We start from the raw sequence: 27365 nt of genomic DNA, 5'->3' as shown, positions 1-27365 counted from the left end.
AACAGCTGAGCAGAGGAGATTCGGGCAGAGCTCTGGCCTGGGAGCAGAGCTGAGCTGGAGAGTCTCGGGAGGAGAGACTGTTGGAGACATTGGGCAGAGTACTGGCTTGGAGCAGTACTCGTGCTGTGTAGGCCTTGGGACCTGTGGCTTAGTTCCTATAGTGAACTGTCCTCTGTACTATATAGTAAGTTATATTCATTTTCGTCAAGTTGATTGTGTTCCCTGTCTCACTACTTATATGTAGCATCCCATTTGTCTAAACCACAATAATGTTCTCCTGTTCCCAAATATATTATTGTACAAAGACTTAATAATAAACTGTGTTTGAGTAGAATAGTAATATTCACTGTCCCCGTTATTTATTCCTATTTCTTATATTTTATAATGTTTATATATGAGTGAAGAGTGGGCGAGGCATATGTTAGTGAGTAGTGTCGAGTTAATGAGTGTCGTGGTGGTCACCACTGATCTGTCCTTACCTACCTACGCCACGCGTCACTCGACTCACCTCTCCTAGCCAATACCCTACCTACTCCCTGCCTACTGACTCCCTTACTCCCATATTTCCCGATTATGCCTTACATTCCGATACCCCCCTACATGACAATCTTGCACGCTCTCTACCATGGGTAGCATCTTGCAAGCTCTTTACCATGGGAAGCATCTTGCAAGCTCTTTACCATGGGAAGCATCTTGCAAGCTCTCTACCATGGGGAGCATCTTGCAAGCTCTTTACCATGGGAAGCATCTTGCAAGCTCTTTACCATGGGAAGCATCTTGCAAGCTCTCTACCATGGGGAGCATCTTGCAAGCTCTTTACCATGGGAAACATCTTGCAAGCTCTTTACCATGGGAAGCATCTTGCAAGCTCTCTACCATGGGGAGCATCTTGCAAGCTCTTTACTATGGGAAGCATCTTGCAAGCTCTACCATGGGGAGCATCTTGCAAGCTCTCTACCATGGGGAGCATCTTGCAAGCTCTTTACCATTGAGAGCATCTTGCAAGCTCTCCACCATGGGGAGCATCTTGCAAGCTCTTTACCATGGGGAGCATCTTGCAAGCTCTTTACCATGGGGAGCATCTTGCAAGCTCTCCACCATGGGGAGCATCTTGCAAGCTCTTTACCATGGGGAGCATCTTGCAAGCTCGCCACCATGGGAAGCATCTTGCAAGCTCTCTACCATGGGGAGCATCTTGCAAGCTCTTTACCATGGGGAGCATCTTGCAAGCTCTTTACCATGGGGAGCATCTTGCAAGCTCTCCACCATGGGGAGCATCTTGCAAGCTCTTTACCATGGGGAGCATCTTGCAAGCTCTCCACCATGGGGAGCATCTTGCAAGCTCTCTACCATGGGGAGCATCTTGCAAGCTCTTTACCATTGAGAGCATCTTGCAAGCTCTCCACCATGGGGAGCATCTTGGAAGCTCTCCACCATGGGGAGCATCTTGCAAGCTCTCTACCATGGGGAGCATCTTGCAAGCTCTCTACCATGGGGAGCATCTTGCAAGCTCTTTACCATTGAGAGCATCTTGCAAGCTCTCCACCATGGGGAGCGTCTTGCAAGCTCTCTACCATGGGGAGCATCTTGCAAGCTCTTTACCATGGGGAGCATCTTGCAAGCTCTCTACCATGGGGAGCATCTTGCAAGCTCTCCACCATGAGGAGCATCTTGAAAGGAGCACCTTACCTTGTGGAACATCTTGTAGGGTGAACCTACCCTGCGGAGCATCTGCCAGAGCCTCCCTACTCTGTGGAGCATCTGCCAGAGCCACCCTACTCTGTGAAGCATCTGCCAGAGGCACCCTACTCTGTGGAGCATCTGCCAGAGCCTCCCTACTCTGTGGAGCATCTGCCAGAGCCACCCTACTCTGTGGAGCATCTGCCAGAGCCACCCTACTCTGTGGAGCATCTGCCAGAGCCACCCTACTCTGTGGAGCATCTGCCAGAGCCACCCTACTCTGTGGAGCATCTGCCAGAGCCACCCTACTCTGTGGAGCATCTACCAGAGCCACCCTACTCTGTGAAGTAGGGTGCCAGAGGTACCCTACCCTGTGGAGCAACTGTCAAAGGCACCGCACTCTGTGGAGCATCTTGCAAACAGGTTTCTGGATAGACAGTATTTTGCAAGGAGCTCTGAACCCTGGGGACCATCTTATATGGCCTGGTGGCTAAAGCTCCCGCTTCACACACGGAGGGCCCGGGTTCGATTTCCGGCGGGTGGAAACATTTCGACACGTTTCCTTACACCTGTTGTCCTGTTCACCTAGCAGCAAGTAGGTACCTGGGTGTTAGTCGACTGGTGTGGGTCGCATCCTGGGGGACAAGATTAGGGACCCCAATGGAAATAAGTTAGACAGTCCTCGATGACGCACTGACTTTCTTGGGTTATCCTGGGTGGCTAACCCTCCGGGGTTAAAAATCCGAACGAAATCTTATCTTATCTTACCCTGAGGGCATCTTACTTCCCTGGAAAGTATCTTGCAAGGAGAAAGGCAGGAGTTGACGATGCAGCATCTGTAGTTAATCCATCACTCTGCCCAGGCTCTGATCCACCAGGAGGCCTGGTCACAGGCCGGGCCGCGGGGGCGTTGACCCCCGGAACTCTCTCCAGGTAAACTCTCTCCAGGTAAACTGCCTCCATTTTTTTTCAACTAAATGGATGTGACAGCCATCAGAAGAAGATACTATCGTCTATTTGTCATATATCACAGGTAGACGATACGTAGGCGATATTCTGCATATACGACAAGTTGTTGAGTTAGAAGCTAGATGTTAGGGTAGTCGTCTGAGTGTATGGAGCAGGATAACGTTAGGTAAGGTTAGACTAGTTTAGAGTAGGGTAAGTTACATTAGAATCGGCTAGTTTAAGGATAAATGGTTCAGAGAACCGACAGAAGGATGTGCTACACTTAGCTTTCTTGAGTTATTCAAGGTTAATTAACACCCTTCCGGGGTTAATAATCCAAATGATCTCAACTTCATCAGGTCTTCGCCAGTTTTACATATAAAATTCAAATAAAGTAGTTGTGGGTGCCAGCAAGAAAGAAAACGATGACATAAACTTACCAAAGAAAACGATACTCTTTCGTAAGTAACTAGTGTAAATTAATATTCTTCTTTCTAGTAAGTAAATTTCATTCAGGTATACACAACTACAGTTACACAGATTATCATACATAGCAGCATATGTGTAGAGAACTTAGGATAACCCAAAAAGGTCAGACAGAGTGACCTATTTCTATTGGGGTCCTTTAAATATTATAAAAGTCAAATTTCATTCAATTAATTATTTAAGCAACTATATATAAAACTACTGCCCTCTTTATAATGCATTTTTACTAAAATCTGGATAATTTTCCATACCATTTTTATGTAAAAGTGTTGGACGGAGGGTGAGGAGAAGTTTACTTAGGTACCAGTACACACAAGTATAATTATGATACATAGTTTAACACGTGTGTAAATTAACAAAAAAAGGCACAATACCGTGACTGGAACGATACACGATATGTGCGGGTTATTTGTGTATGTGTAAATTACCTGGGATAAACCAAAAATAAAGTGGGGAAGTCCTTGTATTTCCATTGGGAAGGAGGACGAGGAGGTGGAAGTTATACTGTTTAACTTCAGAAGATTAAGATAAGATAAGATAAGATTTCGTTCGGATTTTTAACCCCGGAGGGTTAGCCACCCAGGATAACCCAAGAAAGTCAGTGCGTCATCGAGGACTGTCTAACTTATTTCCATTGGGGTCCTTAATCTTGTCCCCCAGGATGCGACCCACACCAGTCGACTAACACCCAGGTACCTATTTGCTGCTAGGTGAACAGGACAACAGGTGTAAGGAAACGTGTCGAATGTTTCCACCCGCCGGGAATCGAACCCGGGCCCTCCGTGTGTGAAGCGGAAGCTTTAGCCACCAGGCCACCGGGTCACCAAAGATTAATAACAAAGAATAAGAGACAAGAAACCCCAAGAAAGCCAGGCAATATGGCTTATTTCCATTTATAAATTAGACACATGTGCAACTCTTGGGTATCTTTATTGATGGACTGACCACATTGACTCAAGGTTGAGGGACTGATTACCTCATTCTCCTCCTGTTCTTCAAATTTATCCTTTGTATGGACTGATGAAGCCACTGTGTGGCGAAACGTTTCCTCAATAAAGATACCCAAGAGTTGCACATGTGTCTAATTTATCAACATGTCGGTTCTCTGAACCATTCATCTGTAATTCCATTTATGTTCTTTGGTTCCTCCCCAGGATGCTATCCACATGGGTCGACTAACACCCAGGTACCTACTTTCTGCGAGGTGAACAGGGGAAGGTGTAAAGTTACTAACACCTAGGTACCTACTTTCTGCGAGGTGAACAGGGGTAACAGGTGTAAAGTTATTAACACCCAGGTACCTACTTTCTGCGAGGTGAACAGGGGAGGAAGGTGTAAAGTTATTAACACCCAGGTGCCTACTTTCTGCGAGGTGAACAGGGGAAGAAGATGTAAAGTTACTAACACCCAGGTACCTACTTTCTGCGAGGTGAACAGGGGAGGAAGGTGTAAAGTTACTAACACCCAGGTACCTACTTTCTGCGAGGTGAACAGGGGAGGAAGGTGTAAAGTTACTAACACCCAGGTACCTACTTTCTGCGAGGTGAACAGGGGAGGAAGGTGTAAAGTTACTAACACCCAGGTACCTACTTTCTGCGAGGTGAACAGGGGAGGAAGGTGTAAAGTTACTAACACCCAGGTACCTACTTTCTGCGAGGTGAACAAGGGAGGAAGGTGTAAAGTTACTAACACCCAGGTACCTACTTTCTGCGAGGTGAACAGGGGAAGCAGGTGTAAAGTTACTAACACCCAGGTACCTACTTTCTGCGAGATGAACAGGGGAAGCAGGTGTAAAGTTACTAACACCCAGGTACCTACTTTCTGCGAGGTGAACAGGGGAGGAAGGTGTAAAGTTACTAACACCCAGGTACCTACTTTCTGCGAGGTGAACAGGGGAAGCAGGTGTAAAGTTACTAACACCAAGGTACCTACTTTCTGCGAGATGAACAGGGGAAGCAGGTGTAAAGTTACTAACACCCAGGTACCTACTTTCTGCGAGATGAACAGGGGAAGAAGGTGTAAAGTTACTAACACCTAGGTACCTACTTTCTGCGAGGTGAACAGGGGAAGCAGGTGTAAAGTTACTAACACCCAGGTACCTACTTTCTGCGAGGTGAACAGGGGAAGCAGGTGTAAAGTTACTAACACCAAGGTACCTACTTTCTGCGAGATGAACAGGGGAAGCAGGTGTAAAGTTACTAACACCCAGGTACCTACTTTCTGCGAGGTGAACAAGGGAAGCAGGTGTAAAGTTACTAACACCCAGGTACCTATTTTCTGCGAGGTGAACAAGGGAAGCAGGTGTAAAGTTACTAACACCCAGGTACCTACTTTCTGCGAGGTGAACAAGGGAAGCAGGTGTAAAGTTACTAACACCCAGGTACCTACTTTCTGCGAGATGAACAGGGGAAGCAGGTGTAAAGTTACTAACACCCAGGTACCTACTTTCTGCGAGGTGAACAGGGGAGGAAGGTGTAAAGTTACTAACACCCAGGTACCTACTTTCTGCGAGGTGAACAGGGGAAGCAGGTGTAAAGTTACTAACACCAAGGTACCTACTTTCTGCGAGATGAACAGGGGAAGCAGGTGTAAAGTTACTAACACCCAGGTACCTACTTTCTGCGAGATGAACAGGGGAAGCAGGTGTAAAGTTACTAACACCTAGGTACCTACTTTCTGCGAGGTGAACAGGGGAAGCAGGTGTAAAGTTACTAACACTCAGGTACCTACTTTCTGCGAGGTGAACAGGGGAAGCAGGTGTAAAGTTACTAACACCAAGGTACCTACTTTCTGCGAGATGAACAGGGGAAGCAGGTGTAAAGTTACTAACACCTAGGTACCTACTTTCTGCGAGGTGAACAGGGGAGGAAGGTGTAAAGTTACTAACACCCAGGTACCTACTTTTTGCGTGGTGAACAGGGGAAGAAGGTGTAAAGTTACTAACACCCAGGTACCTACTTTCTGCGAGGTGAACTAGGGTTGCAAGTTTAAATTTACTAACACCCAGGCACTTACTGCTAGGTGAACAGGGTCAGCAGGTGTAAGGAAACATACCAATCACTTCCATCGGTACCGGGGATTGAACCACGGACACTTAGTGAGGCGAGAGCGCTGCCAACCGAGTCATGGGACACCTACATTTTCCAGTGAAATCTTCCACTAGGTTAGGTTAGGTAAGGTTCGTCAGGAAACAGGACAAATGTTTCCTGACGCGGGTCTTAGTCAGATGATGACCCGCCTTTGGAGCTTTTGGTCATCTGACCGAGGCCTTCCGCTGGCTTACCGGTCCACCCCTTTAAAAATTATGGTCATTTATAACCATTGTTATACAAAACAACCACTCTGAAAGAATAGAGAAATTCCAAGCGCTTTCGTGACTACTCACATTATCAAGGAACTATAATATCAAGCAACCATTGTTATATATTTAAATCTTCCACTTCTTTCTAATATTTGTGTTAAATGTGAAATATTCCAGTTTTCCTCCCTAATATGCTGGAAAACACAAGAGAGACATGGGGGCACTATTTAATCCTAGCTTCTGTTATTAACTTCTCACCCCAGGCAGACACAATGCAAGTCAATCACTGGTACACGGGAACTGGTACAAAGGGACTGGTACAAGGGGACTGGTACAAGAGGATTGGTACAAGGGGACTGCATCTATGCAGATATAACTTTGGAAATTGATACGTGTGCACACGAGGGAAAAAACAGTCCCAGTTTTTTCAATTTCGACCTGAAATTGCGAAGGTTAAGTTACGTTTTAAGACAATAAGTTAGGTTTAGCAGGGTGCATTTAAGGTTTAATGGTCTGCGTTGGGTTTAATAACTCGGAGACAGTATTATTATGAAGATAAATAAGATTTTGTTCGCAATTTTACCTGGAGAGTTCGTCACCAGTGATAACTCAAGAAAGTCAGTGCGTCATCGAGGACTCTCTGTCTTAAAAAAAACAAACCATACCCCGGCTGGGATTGAACCCGCGGTCAGAGAGTCTCAAAACTCCAGCCCGTCGCGTTAGCCACTAGACCAGCTAGCCACAATAAGATTCATCCAACTAGGTATATTTCTACACCATAGGAAGGTTAGCACAGGCACCATTGTGACCACAAATGCAAGTTTTTACAGACGAATCTCCAGCTAGCGTGGCCGTGACGAACTCTAGCTCAAGTTCCTTCACTGCCGTCAACAAATATACCTACTTGGACGAATCTTATTGTGGCTAGCTGGTCTAGTGGCTAACGCGACGGGCTGGAGTTTTGAGACTCTCTGACCGCGGGTTCAATCCCAGCCGGGGTATGGTTTGTTTGCAATCGTGTCATTAAGATTTCTTGAGTCACTCTCTGTCTTATTTCCATTATGGTCCTTCAATCTTGTCCCCCAGGATGCCACCCACACCAGTCCACTAACACCCAGGTACCTACTTACCGCTAGGTGAATAGGGACAGTAGGTGTAAGGACACGCAACCGACGTTTCCATTCGTGCCGGGGATCGAACCACGGACACACAGTATTTGAACTGAGTGCGTTATCCGACACCTCACAAACTGTTCTAAGATCTCAAACTATGCTATCTCAGACAAATTCTTCTAACATCTCCCGTGCTAAGCCAACTAGCCTGTCTAACGGGGTAACATATTTCTAACCACACACACATCCACTTCTAGAAATGACTAACTACATCCTCCTACACTAGAAAACCTTCTGCTATACTGTCCTTGACTCATACACCTAGATAATGCACGATAGCTCTTAATCTAGATGGAAGAAGACAATTCCTCTCAGTAGATAGCTTCGGTGTGGACTTATAAGTCCCCTGTTGCCTGTATTTCCCCAGCCTAGTTGATCAGGCCCTGATCCATCGGGAGGCCTGGTCATGGACCGGGCCGCGGGGGCGTTGATCCCCGGAATAACCTCCAGGTAACCTCCAGGTATGTACTCCCACATACACACCTGTTGTACACCTTCCATCCACTACATTACTTAAAACTGCAACACCTGCTACCCCCTCCCAACTATTACACACCTGACACCTGCAGCACCGTCTTCCTCCTCCCACCTGCAACACCCAAACACTGCAACACTACCTACCTCTTCCCACCTGCAACACATCTGATACATGCAACACCATCTCCCCTTCCCACCTATTACACTATCACCTGCAGCACCATCTTCCTCTCCCACCTGCAAAACACCCAACACCTGCAACACCATCTTCATCCTCCCACCTACTACACATCTAACACCTGCAACACCATCTTCCTCTCCCACCTGCAAAACACCCAACACCTGCAACACCATCTTCATCCTCCAACCTACTGCAACCTACCTGCAACACCATCTTCCTCTCCCACCTGCAAAACACCCAACACCTGCAACACCATCTTCCTCTCCCACCTGCAAAACACCCAACACCTGCAACACCATCTTCCTCTCCCACCTGCAAAACACCCAACACCTGCAACACCATCTTCATCCTCCCACCTACTACACATCTAACACCTGCAACACCATCTTCCTCTCCCACCTGCAAAACACCCAACACCTGCAACACCATCTTCATCCTCCCACCTACTACACATCTAACACCTGCAACACCATCTTCCTCTCTCACCTGCAAAACACCCGACACCTGCAACACCATCTTCCTCTCCCACCTGCAAAACATCCAACACCATCTTCCTCTCCCACCTGCAAAACACCCAACACCTGCAACACCATCTTCCTCTCCCACCTGCAAAATACCCAACACCTGCAACACAATCTTCCTCTCCCACCTGCAAAACACCCAACACCTGCAACGCCATCTTCCTCTCCCACCTGCAAAACACCCAACACCTGCAACGTCATCTTCCTCTCCCACCTTCAAAACACCCAACACCTGCAACACCATCTTCCACTCCCACCTGCAAAACACCCAACACCTGCAACACCATCTTCCTCTCCCACCTTCAAAACACCCAACACCTGCAACACCATCTTCCTCTCCCACCTGCCAAACACCCAACACCATCTTCCTCTCCCACCTGTAAAACACCCAACACCTGCAACACCATCTTCCTCTCCCACCTGCAAAACACCCAACACCTGCAACACCATCTTCCTCTCCCACCTGCCAAACACCCAACACCTGCAACACCATCTTCCTCTCCAACCTGCAAAACACCCAACACCTGCAACACCATCTTCCTCTCCCACCTACAAAACACCCAACACCTGCAACACCATCTTCCTCTCCCACCTGCAAAACACCCAACACCTGCAACACCATCTTCCTCTCCCACCTGCAAAACACCTAACACCTGCAACACCATCTTCCTCTCCCACCTGCAAAACACCTAACACCTGCAACACCATCTTCCTCTCCCACCTGCAAAACACCCAACACCTGCAACACCATCTTCCTCTCCCACCTGCAAAACACCCAACACCTGCAACACCATCTTCCTCTCCCACCTGCAAAACACCCAACACCTGCAACACCATCTTCCTCTCCCACCTGCAAAACACCTTATCATGTGGGGTTCGAACACGTGGATAGGGTAAAGTAATACTCACGTAGGCTGGTAGTACGTATAATTACGGATAATGTGGGGAGCGCCCAAACAGGCGTACCTATCTCCTTGCTCACTCTCGTATGACTGACCGCCCACAGTACCCATATGTGAGGGGGTCTTTGAATACTGCTGTGGTCAGCACAATATGAATACAGACAGTGACTCAGGCAGAGACGGTTGGTAGTGAGTCATCTACTGGTACACTGGTTACTGGTAACTGGTTACTACTACTGAGAACCTAACACCTGCAACACCATCTTCCTCTCCCACCTGCAAAACACCCAACACCTGCAATACCATCTTCCTCTCCCACCTGGAAAACACCCAACACCTGCAACACCATCTTCCTCTCCCACCTGCAAAACACCCAACACCTGCAACACCATCTTCCTCTCCCACCTGCAAAACACCCAACACCTGCAACGCCATCTTCCTCTCCCACCTGCAAAACACCCAACACCTGCAATACCATCTTCCTCTCCCACCTGCAAAACACCCAACACCTGCAACACCATCTTCCTCTCCCACTTGCAAAACACCCAACACCTGCAACACCATCTTCCTCTCCCACCTGCAAAACACCCAACACCTGCAACACCATCTTCCTCTCCCACCTGCAAAACACCTAACACCTGCAACACCATCTTCCTCTCCTACCTGCAAAACACCCAACACCTGCAACACCATCTTCCTCTCCCACCTGCAAAACACCCAACACCTGCAACACCATCTTCATCCTCCCACCTACTACACATCTAACACCTGCAACACCATCTTCCTCTCCCACCTGCAAAACACCCAACACCTGCAACACCATCTTCCTCTCCCACCTGCAAAACACCCAACACCTGCAACACCATCTTCATCCTCCCACCTACTACACATCTAACACCTGCAACACCATCTTCCTCTCCCACCTGCAAAACACCCAACACCTGCAACACCATCTTCATCCTCCCACCTACTACACATCTAACACCTGCAACACCATCTTCCTCTTCCACCTGCAAAACACCCAACACCTGCAACACCATCTTCATCCTCCCACCTACTACACATCTAACACCTGCAACACCATCTTCTTCTCCCACCTGCCAAACACCCAACACCTGCAACACCATCTTCTTCTCCCACCTGCCAAACACCCAACACCTGCAACACCATCTTCATCTCCCACCTGCCAAACACCCAACACCTGCAACACCATCTTCATCTCCCACTTGCCAAACACCCAACACCTGCAACACCATCTTCATCTCCCACCTGTAACACCATCTTCATCCTCCCACCTGCAACACCATCTTCATCTCCCACCTGCCAAACACCCAACACCTGCAACACCATCTTCATCTCCCACCTGCAACACCATCTTCATCTCCCACCTGCAACACCATCTTCATCCTCCCACCTGCAACACCATCTTCATCCTCCCACCTGCAACACCATCTTCATCCTCCCACCTGCAACACCATCTTCATCCTCCCACCTGCCAAACACCCAACACCTGCAACACCATCTTCATCTCCCACCTGCAACACCATCTTCATCTCCCACCTGCAACACCATCTTCATCCTCCCACCTGACAAAACTTTCATATAACCTCCTTCACACACACAAAGCTTCACTCCCCGAGACCAGAAAATAGACTAGAAACACAAGATGAAAAACACAGTGAAGCACAGCAGTTGTTTACACAGAGATTCTCAGGTAAAAGAACTGGTAGAGTGAGTGTATAGGTGAGCAGCAGCGCGAGAACCTCCCTTCTAATTGGTCCCTGGGAGCCTGACCTGCTTTGACCTCTGGTGCAAGGCGGATCACAGAGGTTACAAAAGAAAGCCAACGAGGCGAGGGAGGTAGGAAAAGGGTAGTGTGTTGTGGAGTTAGAACAGAGTTTAGGTGGGAGTGTATAGTACCACATACAGCTTACATTCTCCTTCTTTTGACTTCTGAACGTTTCAGGCAAAGTTAAGATGGAATGCTGAGCAAGAGAAGAGAAGAAACAATCAGAAGATAGTAAAAACACACATACACACACACACACACACACATACACACACACACACACACACACACACACACACACACACACATAAACGTTAGGAAGAATTTCTTCAGGCTTAGAGTAATCAGAAAGTGCAACGACATGGAGAATGAAGTAGTAGAGGCAGGATCCATACAAAGTTTTAAGAAGATGTACGACAAGGCTCGTAAAGCCAGGAGAGTAAACCTAGTAGCGACCAGCAAAGAGGTGGGGGCCATGAGCTGAGACTCAACTCCTGCAACCACACGTAGGTGAATACACACACACACACACACACACACACACACACACACACACACACACACACACACACACACACACACACACACACTTTTCGAATTCTGGTAGATTATTCACTTTTAAACCTCTGAGTTAATTTACCACTGTATATACACCGAGAGGTGTATATATTAGGGTATATACACCAGAAGCCGTGCATCTCAAGTGTATATATATACACAGAGTTTACCTTCATCCCTGTTTTTGACTGGTGGTATACAAGTGAAATATTAAATTAATGACCCTCGTGTAGTAGATAGTCTTGAAACTTAATATACCAACCAAGACAGGTTCCAATCTCTTGTGGCACCACAAAACTATCACATTTTTTTTTATTAACACACTGGCCGATTCCCACCAAGACAGGGTGGCCCGAAAAAGAAAAACTTTCACCATCATTCACTCCATCACTGTCTTGCCAGAAGGGTGCTTTACACTGCAGTTTTTAAACTGCAACATTAACACCCCTCCTTCAGATATATATTATACAAATAAAATATCTACATTTTATACAGTTTTAATATAAATTCTTCTGTATTCACGAGGGCACATAAACAATGTGGAATAGTTACAAGACCATTTAGAAAAAGCAGCGCTTTCGTTCGTTTCTTATCTCCCTTTTTATCTGTTCCTTCCTTCCCTCCTTTCCTCTTTTCTTCCTTCAATCTTTCCCCTCTCTCCATTCTTCCCTCCTGCATTTATTCCTTTATTTCATCCTTCCCTTCTGACTTTTTTCATCTTCTTCCTTCCTTCTGACTTTTTTCATCTTCTTCCTTCCTTCTTTCCTAAGTCATGCATGGCAGGTGTTGCTGCAACACCTGCAACAAACAACTGTGTTGCAGGGTCCACGTCAAGCCACTAATGCAACCTGTCACTCTCTGGTCGACAAACTTCATTTTTTGACCTCGTATGAGGCAGTGCTCTTGTCTCTTGAGAGAGAGAGAGAGAGAGAGAGAAAGACAGGGTATACATCGATAGACACCTGCTGTCCCTGTTCACCTAGGAATAAATAGGTACTTGGGTATTAGCCGACTGGTGTGGGTGGCATCCTGGGGACAAAATTAACCTAATTTGCTCTGCATAACAAGAGGCTTTCTATATAGTAGTATGTCACTGATATCAGCTATGGTCTGTATAAGTTGTATCATGTACTTGTAGAAATAAAGATTATTATTATTATTATTATTATTATTATTATTATTATTATTATTAGTAGTAGTAGTAGTAGTAGTAGTAGTAGTAGTAGTAGTAGTAGTAGAAGTATTAAGAAACACGCCTCTCAAAGTATGTGCCCTGACATAGACTCTAGATTCAACGAACTGGAGCTTTCCTCCCTTGCCCTGGATCAAACCTGATTTCCTCCATTTCCCAGGCGCTGGTTGACCCCTACGTGCAGAGCGCTTCCCAATACTACTACTACTACTACTAAAAATAATTAGACAGTATCTTATTCTCTCTGATCTCCAGTTATCTACTGTAATCTTCAGCTATCTACTCTGATCTCATCTACCCTAATCTCTAGTTATCTCTTATCTCATCTACTCTAATCTCTAGTTATCTACTCTGATCTCATCTACCCTAATCTGCAGTCATCTAATCTGCTATTCAGTCATCTACTCTGATCTCCAGTTATTTACAAAGACACCCAATAATCTCCACTCTGATTTCCAGTTATTTACAAAGACACCCAATAATCTCCTCTCTGATTTCCAGTTATTTACAAAGACATCCAATAATCTCCTCTCTGATCTCCAGTCGTCTACTCGCCTCCCTCCAGGCTCAGAGGCTACGTCCGTGGGCGTACGTGGAGATCTTCAACGCACGAGAGAGGAGAGGCAAAGCGTGTGTAGGAATAATGAGTGTGTGAGACAGAATGAGACAGAATGAGAGAGAGAGAGAGAGAGAGAGAGAGAGAGAGAGAGAGAGAGAGAGAGAGAGAGAGAGAGAGAGATGCAAGTTCCGGATCAACAGAGGAACCTCCTTTGCTAGCCACAAGAACTGAGTCAAAGTTATTAGAGGTGACAATAGGACAGGATGAAGTGTATCTTCTTAAAATCCCTGGACCAAGAATAGGTCGTGGTCTCAGATAAGGTGAGCCCAAGATTGCTGAGATATGGAGACCAGCTAGTAGCACCTCTAACTCAGGACTACCTAGCACAGTAAATGCGAAGACCAGTAGCAGCACCTCTAACTCGTATCTATCACCACTACAAAGCACAGTGTACGTGGTGTTCTTTGGGGAAAAATGTAAATGTAGTCCCTGTTCACGAAAAGAAAAGCAGAGCAGAAATCAGCAGCTACAGACCAGTGTCACTCCTGTCAATCACTGGCAAGATTCTTGAGACAATACTCTCACTGCAATGACAGAGTTGTTTGATTACCACTCCTTTGTGACCGTCAACATGGCTTCAGAAGAGATCACTACTACTACTGATCTGCTGATGAACATCTCCACTAAGAGGCACCAGTCACTGGATGAATCCAAGGTTAGCTGTGTAGAACTGGACATTTCTGGCGCTTCCGACCGATTATGTCACAAGGGACTCTTGGCTCTACATTATGTTTCCTCAGTGATTATCTTCAAGGTAGATCTCGAAGTGTAGTTCTCAATGGGATAGAGTCGGCAAGACATTCTATTGGTGCAAGTGTTCCACAGGGAAATGTGCTTGGGCCATTGTTATGGAATGTCTACTTCACGAGCGGTGTTCCACAAGGGTCAGTATTGGGCCCCCTGCTGTTCACAATCTACATAAACGACACTGATGAAGGCATAAAGAGCGACATCAGCAAGTTTGCCGATGACACCAAAATAGGCCGTCGAATTCATTCTGACGAGGACATTCGAGCACTCCAGGAAGATTTGAATAGACTGATGCAGTGGTCGGAGAAGTGGCAGATGCAGTTTAGTATAGACAAATGCAAAGTTCTAAATGTTGGACAGGACAATAACCATGCCACATATAAACTAAATAATGTAGATCTTAATATTACGGATTGCGAAAAAGATTTAGGAGTTCTGGTTAGCAGTAATCTGAAACCAAGACAACAGTGCATAAGTGTTCGCAATAAAGCTAACAGAATTCTTGGCTTCATATCAAGAAGCATAAATAATAGAAGTCCTCAGGTTGTTCTTCAACTCTATACATCATTGGTTAGGCCTCATTTAGATTATGCTGCACAGTTTTGGTCATCGTATTACAGAATGGATATAAATTCTCTGGAAAACATACAAAGGAGGATGGCAAAGATGATCCCATGTAACAGAAATCTTCCCTATGAGGATAGACTAAGACGTAGAATTAGGGGGAATATGATCGAGGTGTATAAATGGAAGACAGGAATAAATAAAGGGGATGTAAATAACGTGCTGAAAATATCTAGCCTAGACAGGACTCGTAGCAATGGTTTTAAGTTGGACAAATTCGGATTCAGGAAGGATATAGAAAAGCACTGGTTTGGTAATAGAGTTGTGGATAAGTGGAACAAACTCCCGAGTACAGTTATAGAAGCTAAAACGTTGTGTAGTTTTAAAAATAGGTTAGATAAATACATGAGTGGGTGTGGGTGGGTGTGAGTTGGACCTGATTAGCTTGTGCTACTAGGTCAGTTGCCGTGTTCCTTCCTTAAGTGAATGTGACCTGACCTGACTAGGTTGGGGCATTGGCTTAAGCCGGAAGGAGACTTGGACCTGCCTCGCATGGGCCAGTAGGCCTGCTGCAGTGTTCCTTCTTTCTTACGTTCTTATGTCCTTTTTCATCTCATCCCAGAATCCCATGCATATGCAAATGACTGTACTCAGACATTTACTTATCCAAGAGAGGAAATGCCACCTGCTTTCAGTTATATCAATCACCAACTTACAGCTACATCAGCCTGGGAAAAACGATGGCAGGTCACATTTGCTCCTGAAAAAAGCAAATGAGGATCTCTAGGCATGATGATGATAATGCTGGAGTAATGGTAAGAATGAATGGGAGAGTGTTGGAACCCGAGGATGAGGTTGATATTCTTGGGGTGAAATTTTACTCCAAATCACGTAGTAAATCTTGCAAATAAGGTGGCTAAGAATTATAATTATTATTATAATCATGGGGGAGCGCTAAACCCAGGTGGCTAGGAAGCTTACAGCACTTTGAAATATCTCGTCTCTGTTCGATAGTCGAGGTTGCAGGACTCTGTACGAGGCACAAGTACGCTCACACCTGAGTGTGTAACACTTTCTTGGATTGCTTGCACCCCATCTCATCTACGACTTCTTGACAGAATCGAGAACAGAGCAACTACACTCTGACTGCACCCATCTCAAGAACATCACTTCATCTGAGATCATTCATTCCAAGAATGAGTCGAGTCTGGAACATGTTCGTACAGAATAACAACATCCCAAATGAAATCACTGACCCACAGATTAATAATAATAATAATAATAATAATAATAATAATAATTTCTTTAATTACTACAAGTACATGTACATGGTATACAGGCCTAGCTGACATCAATGACATACTACTATGCAGAAAGCCCCTCGTTATGCAGAGCATTTCGGGCAAATTAGGTCCTTGTCCCAGGATGCGATCCACACCAGTCGACTAACTCCCAGGTACGCATTTTACTGATGGGTGAACATAGACAACCGGTGTAAAGAAACACGCCCAGTTTTTTCTACCTGCACTGGGAATCGAACCCAGACCTTCGCCGTGTGAAGCGAAACCTTTAGCCACCAGGCCACGGGGCTCCAACTTCATCCTAGTCCCAATTTGCGTGTCTCAGAACAAAGAGATTTAGGTAACAGCTCTCACCATCTAAATAAAACTAGGAACCCTCTCAACCTAACTCTCTAAAACATTTGTGTGAAAAATATATATGTAAATCACAGTCAAAGTTCACACAGAGAATTATCATTTGATCAATTATCATTTGATCAATTATCATTTGATCAATTATCATTTGATCAATTATCATTTGATCAATTATCATTTGATCAATTATCATTTGATCAATTATCATTTGATCAATTATCATTTGATCAATTATCATTTGATCAATTATCATTTGATCAATTATCATTTGATCAATTATCATTTGATCAATTATCATTTGATCAATTACGGACATAAAATTACCAAGGAAAAATTATCAATAGATAATTGTGACAGAATTACCAATTTAAAATTATCAACTCAAAAGTATCAAAATTATCTATTTAAAATTTTCAGAATTATAAGTTTAAAATTATCAGAAATATCAATTAAAAATTATCAGAATTATCATTTTAAAAATATCCATTAAAACTTAACAAAATTATCAATTTAAAATTAACACAAAATTATTAGAAGCTTATCAATTAAGATTATAAGTGAATTTTCAGCTGAAAATTATCAGATTTAATAACAAAGTTATTTCGTAACACCTTAATTACTCCTCACTGAACATTCATTAATTACGTTCGTTAATTATCGTCCATTATTCATCAGTGGAAAAGTTGGATGGGTTAGATTAAGGCCGATTAAATCAGAATTAAGAGGTTAATAATTTGGAAATTATCCTCTATGTGGGGGGATACTCAACACGTTTCTCACGAGCGAAATGTTTGATTTTTTTTGTTCAGAATGTTTCAAAATCCGGGTATGAAATATTTCAAAATCTGAGAGTAAACGGGATTTATGCAAACATAAATCGGTGAGCACACACACATACACACAGACATACACACACACAGATACACACACATATACACAAATACACACACAAAGTCATGAAGTTAGGGGAAGGGCACAGAAGACCGTAGACGGAGTATAGGCTAGGTGGCCAAAGAATGCAAACCTCGCTCAAGGAGAAAGATCTTGGGGTGAGTATAACATCGAGCATGTCTCCGGAAGCACACATCAACCAGATAACTGCTGCAGCATATGGGCGCCTGGCAAACCCGAGAACAGCGTTCCGATTCCTTAGCAAGGAATCGTTCAAGACACTGTACACCGTGTACGTCAGGTCCATACTGGAGTATGCAGCACCTGTTTGGAACCCGCACTTGATCAAGCACGTCAAGAAATTAGAGAAAGTGCAAAGGTTTGCGACAAGGTTAGTTCCAGAGCTAAGGGGAATGTCCTATGAAGAAAGGTTAAGGGAAATCGGCCTGACGACACTGGAGGACAGGAGGGTCAGGGAAGACATGATAACAACATATAAAATACTGCGTGGAATAGACAAGGTGGACAAAGACAGGATGTTCCAGGGAGGGGACACAGAAACAAGAAGTCACAATTGGAAGTTGAAGACTCAGATGAGTGAAAGGGATATTAGGAAGTATTTCTTCAGTCACAGAGTTGTCAGGCCGTGGAATAGCCTAGAAAGTGACGTAGTGGAGGCACTAACCATATATAGTTTTAAGGCGAGGTATGATAAAGCTCATGGGGCAGGGAGAGAGAGGACCTAGTAGCAATCAGTGAAGAGGCGGGGCCAGGAGCTAAGACTCGACCCCTGCAACCACAAATAGGTGAGTACATACAACACACACACACACACACACACACACACACACACACACACACACACACACACACAAACACACACACACACACACACACACACACACACACAACACACACAAACACACACAGATGAATCACAGGGATGTTAGGAAGTATTTCTTCAGCCACAGAGTAGTCAGGAAGTGGAATAGTTTTGGAAGCGATGTAGTGGAGGCAGGATCCATACATAGCTTTAAGCAGAGGTATGATAAAGCTCACGGCTCAGGGAGAGTGACCTAGTAGCGATCAGTGAAGAGGCGGGGCCAGGAGCTCGGACTCGACCCCCGCAACCTCAACTAGGTGAGTACAACACACACATACATAAAATACACACACACACACACACACACACACACACACACACACACACACTATAGGTGCGGTGGAGCGAAAATTTCTTTGAGCAGATACTGTCAATAGTTAAGATTGTCGAGGAAAAATGTGTAGAGCTGCTGGTCTTATGGAGCAGGAACTGTAGCAGTATTGTAGAGGGAGCGAGAGAGAGAGAGAGAGAGAGAGAGAGAGAGAGAGAGAGAGAGAGAGAGAGAGAGAGAGAGAGAGAGAGAGAGAGAGGCAGGCATATTTTGTAACAAGAACTGAAAATTGCAGTAAAACACACAGATCATCAAGAAAGTGATATCCCAGTTTTGTCTTCAGCGCCAAAGATGTGTGATGACTCTTCAGTCTCTTCTGTGTGATGACACTGTCATCATCCAGCTTTTATTTCACACCTAATGGGTGAAGACAAGAAAAACACCTCTGTCTTCACACCTAATGGGTGAAGACAAGAAAAACACCTCTGTCTTCACACCTAATGGGTGAAGACAAGAAAAACACCTCTGTTTTCACACCTAATGGGTGAAGACAAGAAAAACACCTCTGTTTTCACACCTAATGGGTGAAGACAAGAAAAACACCTCTGTTTTCACACCTAATGGGTGAAGACAAGAAAAACACCTCTGTCTTCACACCTAATGGGTGAAGACAAGAAAAACACCTCTGTCTTCACACCGAATGGGTGAAGACAAGGGGGAAAGCACCTGTCTTCACACCTAATGGGTGAAGACAAGGGGGAAAGCACCTCTGTTTTCACACCTAATGGGTGAGGACAAGGGGGAAAGCACCTCTGTCTTCACACCTAATGGGTGAAGACAAGGGGGAAAGCACCTGTCTTCACACCTAATGGGTGAAGACAAGGGGGAAAGCACCTCTGTCTTCACACCTAATGGGTGAAGAAAAGGGGGAAAGCACCTCTGTTTTCACACCTAATGGGTGAGGACAAGGGGGAAACCACCTCTGTCTTCACACCTAATGGGTGAAGACAAGGGGGAAACCACCTCTGTCTTCACACCTAATGGGTGAAGACAAGGGGGAAAGCACCCCTGTCTTCACACCTAATGGGTGAAGACAAGGGGGAAACGTCGTTTTAGGTTTCAGTTTCCTTTGTGCTGGTTATTTGCGTAAGGTTGATTACCTTATATTACCTCATTACTTCGTCTACTGTCAGGACACCAGCTGACACACCAGATGACACACCAGCTGACACACCAGATGACACACCAGCTGACACACCAGCTGACACACCAGCTGACACACCAGATGACACACCAGATGACACACCAGATGACACACCAGCTGACACACCAGATGACACACCAGCTGACACACCAGCTGACACACCAGCTGACACACCAGATGACACACCAGATGACACACCAGCTGACACACCAGATGACACACCAGCTGACACACCAGCTGACACACCAGATGACACACCAGATGACACACCAGCTGACACACCAGCTGACACACCAGATGACACACCAGATGACACACCAGATGACACACTAGCTGACACACCAGATGACACACCAGTTAGAACACCAGTTGAAACACGAGTTAGAACACCAGTTGAAACACGAGTTAGAACACTAGTTGAAACACGAGTTAGAACACTAGTTGAAACACGAGTTAGAACACCAGTTGAAACAAGAGTTAGAACACCAGTTGAAACACGAGTTAAAACACTAGTTGAAACACGAGTTAGAACACCAGCTGAAACACGAGTTAGAACACTAGTTGAAACACGAGTTAGAACACCAGTTGAAACACGAGTTAGAACACCAGTTGAAACACGAGTTAGAACACCAGTTGAAACACGAGTTAGAACACCAGCTGAAACACGAGTTAGAACACCAGTTGAAACACGAGTTAGAACACTAGTTGAAACACGAGTTAGAACACCAGCTGAAACACGAGTTAGAACACTAGTTGAAACACGAGTTAGAACACTAGTTGAAACACGAGTTAGAACACTAGTTGAAACACGAGTTAGAACACCAGCTGAAACACGAGTTAGAACACCAGCTGAAACACGAGTTAGAACACCAGCTGAAACACGAGTTAGAACACCAGTTGAAACACGAGTTAGAACACTAGTTGAAACACGAATTAGAACACCAGCTGAAACACGAGTTAGAACACCAGTTGAAACACGAGTTAGAACACCAGTTGAAACACGAAGATGTAGACGTCTTGAAGTCACTCGTGGCGAAAAGTGTCGTGTAATATATTTCCTCAAGTGTACATAAGTGCCTTTTTCTACAGGAAATAAAATCTGAATTTATAGTAAGAAAATAAGTCACGTGATCACTTAATTACACATTCCCTTTCGATGATACTTAAATAAAATGCAAAGTTAAGAAATACAGTCAGACCATTTACAAAGTCACACTAGTCACAAGTCGGATCATTTACAAAGTCACACTAGTCACAAGTCGGATCATTTACAAAGTCACACTAGTCACAAGTCGGATCATTTACAAAGTCACACTAGTCACAAGTCGGATCATTTACAGTCACACTAGCCACAAGTCAGATCATTTACAAAGTCACACTAGTCACAAGTCGGATCATTTACAAAGTCACACTAGTCACAAGTCGGATCATTTACAAGTCACACTAGTCACAAGTCGGATCATTTACAGTCACACTAGTCACAAGTCGGATCATTTACAAAGTCACACTAGTCGCAAGTCGGATCATTTACAAAGTCACACTAGTCACAAGTCGGATCATTTACAAGTCACACTAGTCACAAGTCGGATCATTTACAAGTCACACTAGTCACAAGTCGGATCATTTACAAGTCACACTAGTCACAAGTCGGATCATTTACAAGTCACACTAGTCACAAGTCGGATCATTTACAAGTCACACTAGTCACAAGTCGGATCATTTACAGTCACACTAGCCACAAGTCAGATAATTTACAAAGTCACACTAGTCGCAAGTCGGATCATTTACAAAGTCACACTAGTCGCAAGTCGGATCATTTACAAAGTCACACTAGTCACAAGTCGGATCATTTACAGTCACACTAGCCACAAGTCAGATCATTTACAAAGTCACACTAGTCGCAAGTCGGATCATTTACAAAGTCACACTAGTCACAAGTCGGATCATTTACAAAGTCACACTAGTCACAAGTCGGATCATTTACAAAGTCACACTAGTCACAAGTCGGACCGAAACGTCGTCGTAAGATCCCCTCTTGTATGTGCGGGTTATTTGTGTATTGTTCCAGTTATTTAAACACAATAATAAAAAGTATGAGATAACATGAACGTGGATGAACGGCCGGACACAAATTTAACTTGCAACAGGAAAGAACGAGGATGAACGGCCGGACAGAAATTTAACTTGCAACAGGAAAGAACGAGGATGAACGGCCGGACACAAATTTAACTTGCAACAGGAAAGAACGAGGATGAACGGCCGGACACAAATTTAACTTGCAACAGGAAAGAACGAGGATGAACGGCCGGACACAAATTTAACTTGCAACAGGAAAGAACGAGGATGAACGGCCGGACACAAATTTAACTTGCAACAGGAAAGAACGAGGATGAACGGCCGGACACAAATTTAACTTGCAACAGGAAAGAACGAGGATGAACGGCCGGACACAAATTTAACTTGCAACAGGAAAGAACGAGGATGAACGGCCGGACACAAATTTAACTTGCAACAGGAAAGAACGAGGATGAACGGCCGGACACAAATTTAACTTGCAACAGGAAAGAACGAGGATGAACGGCCGGACACAAATTTAACTTGCAACAAGAAAGAACGAGGATGAACGGCCGGACACAAATTTAACTTGCAACAAGAAAGAACGAGGATGAACGGCCGGACACAAATTTAACTTACGAGAAAGAACGAGGATGAACGGCCGGACACAAATTTAACTTGCAACAAGAAAGAACGAGGATGAACGGCCGGACACAAATTTAACTTGCAACAAGAAAGAACGAGGATGAACGGCCGGACACAAATTTAACTTACGAGAAAGAACGAGGATGAACGGCCGGACACAAATTTAACTTGCAACAAGAAAGAACGAGGATGAACGGCCGGACACAAATTTAACTTGCAACAAGAAAGAACGAGGATGAACGGCCGGACACAAATTTAACTTGCAACAAGAAAGAACGAGGATGAACGGCCGGACACAAATTTAACTTGCAACAAGAAAGAACGAGGATGAACGGCCGGACACAAATTTAACTTGCAACGAGAAAGAACGAGGATGAACGGCCGGACACAAATTTAACTTGCAACAAGAAAGAACGAGGATGAACGGCCGGACACAAATTTAACTTGCAACAAGAAAGAACGAGGATGAACGGCCGGACACAAATTTAACTTGCAACAAGAAAGAACGAGGATGAACGGCCGGACACAAATTTAACTTGCAACAAGAAAGAACGAGGATGAACGGCCGGGCACAAATTTAACTTGCAACAAGAAAGAACGAGGATGAACGGCCGGACACAAATTTAACTTGCAACAAGAAAGAACGTCACTGACTAGAAGCCCAGAATGAGAACGCGCAATCCAGATGTTTTTAAAAAAATAAATAGTCGAAAATCTCACCTGTACTGGAAAAAATCCTTTTAGATTACAAGTGAGTGTCCCAAAGATTTAGTCACGCCGCTAGTTCTTCATGTGTAAATATTAAGTGTGGTATTCACTTACAGGTCCTTGATGTACTCCCTTCAGGAAGGGAGCTTTGATTCTGAGGGTCCTTGAGGTACTCCCTTCAGGAAGGGAGCTTTGATTCTGAAGGTCCTTGAGGTACTCTCTTCAGGAAGGGAGCTTTGATTCTGAGGGTCCTTGAGGTACTCCCTTCAGGAAGGGAGCTTTGATTCTGAGGGTCCTTGATGTGCTCTCTTCAGGAAGGGAGCTTTGATTCTGAGGGTCCTTGAGGTACTCCCTTCAGGAAGGGAGCTTTGATTCTGAGGGTCCTTGAGGTACTCCCTTCAGGAAGGGAGCTTTGATTCTGAAGGTCATTGAGGTACTCTCTTCAGGAAGGGAGCTTTGATTCTGAAGGTCCTTGAGGTACTCCCTTCAGGAAGGGAGCTTTGATTCTGAGGGTCCTTGATGTGCTCTCTTCAGGAAGGGAGCTTTGATTCTGAGGGTCCTTGAGGTACTCCCTTCAGGAAGGGAGCTTTGATTCTGAAGGTCCTTGATGTACTCCCTTCAGGAAGGGAGCTTTGATTCTGAGGGTCCTTGATGTACTCCCTTCAGGAAGGGAGCTTTGATTCTGAGGGTCCTTGATGTACTCCCTTCAGGAAGGGAGCTTTGATTCTTAAGGTCCTTGAGGTACTCCCTTCAGGAAGGGAGCTTTGAGTCTGAAGGTCCTTGATGTACTCTCTTCAGGAAGGGAGCTTTGATTCTGAAGGTCCTTGATGTACTCTCTTCAGGAAGGGAGCTTTGATTCTGAAGGTCCTTGATGTACTCTCTTCAGGAAGGGAGCTTTGATTCTGGAAGGGCCCTTGATGTACTAGACTAGACTATTCCCCAGGTGTTGAATGCGTTCGTACGGGTTTAGTGTCTCGATGAATAGCGTGATCTGCCAGAACGTGTGTACGGACAAGCTAACGTACGTGACATGAAGACTTAAGTTGAGATGTGAATGTTAGGGAGTGAATGCTCCCTCTGAGAGGTGCTCCCTGAGGGAGTACTCCCTCTGAGAGGTGCTCCCTGAGGGAGTACTCCCTCTGAGGTGCTCCCTGAGGGAGTACTCCCTCTGAGAGGTACTCCCTCTGAGAGGTGCTCCCTGAGGGAGTACTCCCTCTGAGAGGTGCTCCCTGAGGGAGTACTCCCTCTGAGGTGCTCCCTGAGGGAGTACTCCCTCTGAGAGGTACTCCCTCTGAGAGGTGCTCCCTGAGGGAGTACTCTGAGAGGTGCTCCCTGAGGGAGTACTCCCTCTGAGAGGTGCTCCCTGAGGGACTACTCCCTCTGAGAGGTGCTCCCTGAGGGAGTACTCCCTCTGAGAGGTGCTCCCTGAGGGAGTACTCTCTCTGAGAGGTGCTCCCTGAGGGAGTACTCCCTCTGAGAGGTGCTCCTTGAGGGAGTACTCCCTCTGAGAGGTTCTTTCTGGGGGAGTACTCATTCTGAGAGGTGCTCCCTGAGGGAGTACTCATTCTGAGAGGTGCTCCCTGAGGGAGTACTCCCTCTGAGAGGTGCTCCCTGAGGGAGTACTCCGTCAGGGGTGCTCCCTGGGGGACTGCTCCCTCTGTGTGGCAACTCCAGCAAACAAACTATTTGCTAGTATCAATTATTATGATCATGATTATTATATCGACACCTTCACACCCAACAAGGAGGGCCTTGATGTTGCTAAAGGGCTCTTGATCTAAGGCAATGAATCTACCTGCTGAAAGCAGAACCCAGATTTCATTACTTTCCCGTTGCAGTCACTACTGGAAGCAGGAGCCAAGATTTCATGACTTTCCCGCTGCAGTCACTGCTGGAAGCAGGAGCCAGACTTCATTACTTTCCCGCTGCAGTCACTGCTGGAAGCAGGAGCCAGACTTCATTACTTTCCCGTTGTAGTCACTACTGGAAGCAGGAGCCAAGATTTCATGACTTTCCCGCTGCAGTCACTGCTTGAAGCAGGAGCCAGACTTCATTACTTTCCCGCTGCAGTCACTGCTGGAAGCAGGAGCCAGACTTCATTACTTTCCCGCTGCAGTCACTGCTGGAAGCAGGAGCCAGACTTCATTACTTTCCCGTTGTAGTCACTACTGGAAGCAGGAGCCAAGATTTCATGACTTTCCCGCTGCAGTCACTGCTTGAAGCAGGAGCCAGATTTTATGACTTTCCCGCTGCAGTCACTGCTGGAAGCAGGAGCCAGACTTCATTACTTTCCCGCTGCAGTCACTGCTGGAAGCAGGAGCCAGACTTCATTACTTTCCCGCTGCAGTCACTGCTGGAAGCAGGAGCCAGACTTCATTACTTTCCTGCCGCAGTTACTGCTGGAAGCAGGAGCCAGACTTCATTACTTTCCCGCTGCAGTCACTGCTGGAAGCAGGAGCCAGACTTCATTACTTTCCCGTTGTAGTCACTACTGGAAGCAGGAGCCAAGATTTCATGACTTTCCCGCTGCAGTCACTGCTTGAAGCAGGAGCCAGATTTTATGACTTTCCCGCTGCAGTCACTGCTGGAAGCAGGAGCCAGACTTCATTACTTTCCCGCTGCAGTCACTGCTGGAAGCAGGAGCCAGACTTCATTACTTTCCCGCTGCAGTCACTGCTGGAAGCAGGAGCCAGACTTCATTACTTTCCTGCCGCAGTTACTGCTGGAAGCAGGAGCCAGACTTCATTACTTTCCCGCTGCAGTCACTGCTGGAAGCAGGAGCCAGACTTCATTACTTTCCTGCCGCAGTTACTGCTGGAAGCAGGAGCCAGACTTCATTACTTTCCTGCCGCAGTTACTGCTGGAAGCAGGAGCCAGACTTCATTACTTTCCCGCTGCAGTTACTGCTGGAAGCAGGAGCCAGACTTCATTACTTTCCTGCCGCAGTTACTGCTGGAAGCAGGAGCCAGACTTCATTACTTTCCTGCCGCAGTTACTGCTGGAAGCAGGAGCCAGACTTCATTACTTTCCTGCCGCAGTTACTGCTGGAAGCAGAAGCACTTTCCAGAGTGGAACACGGGACAAACACTGAGAAGCATGTATCGCTCAGTGTATATAGAAAACGAGTTTAAGTCTCCCAACTAAAGTCAGGAGATAAATTTCTATTTTTGGTATTATTTTTGACTGGCGATGAACACGTTACCTGGAGCCTCTATGACCCTGTAGTTTACCTGCAATTTACCTGGAGAGGGTTTCGGGGGGTTGACGCCCCCGCGGCTCCATTAATCTGTCATCTATGGTGGACGGTATTCTTCAACTTACAATGCTGGTAAAATTACTGACAATATGTTAGTTAAAGGAACACGTTGCATTATATATTTGTGTTCTTTTATCTAACATTCTTCAACTTGCTCTCCATTCCTAGACATACATTCTTTCCTCTCCGCCTTTATTCTTCCTCCTCCTTCATTCACGTCCTTCAACCGCCATCAAGCTTTGTCTTGTTTCCTTTCTTCGCTACTCACTTCTTTCCTTCTTCGATTTCTAGACGTTCTTTAACTGCTATATAATCATCTTCATTCATAAATAACAAAACAAAGGCACAATACCGCGACTGGAACGATACACAAATAACCCGCCTATATATACCCTTCCTGCACTACCTCTCGTTAGTGTGACTTTGTAAATGGTCCAAGTCGGACCGAAACGTCGTCGTAAGCTCCTCTCTTCTATGTGCGGGTTATTTGTGTATCTTTATTCATTCTCCGTTTCTCACTATTCTAACGTTTATCACCGTTCAAGCCTATCCACCCAGTCTCCTTGTTTTTCGTTATTTCTACGTCTGTGAAATGCCTTTCAGTTCCCATCATCACTGTTCCCTTTCCACTTCCTCGTTTCATCGACGTACACCTGA

The sequence above is a fragment of the Cherax quadricarinatus genome, chromosome 97 (assembly GCF_038502225.1).
Source record: "Cherax quadricarinatus isolate ZL_2023a chromosome 97, ASM3850222v1, whole genome shotgun sequence".
Taxonomy (NCBI): domain Eukaryota; kingdom Metazoa; phylum Arthropoda; class Malacostraca; order Decapoda; family Parastacidae; genus Cherax; species Cherax quadricarinatus.
The sequence above is the reverse complement of the archived record's forward strand: the minus strand, read 5'-3'. Positions refer to the sequence as shown.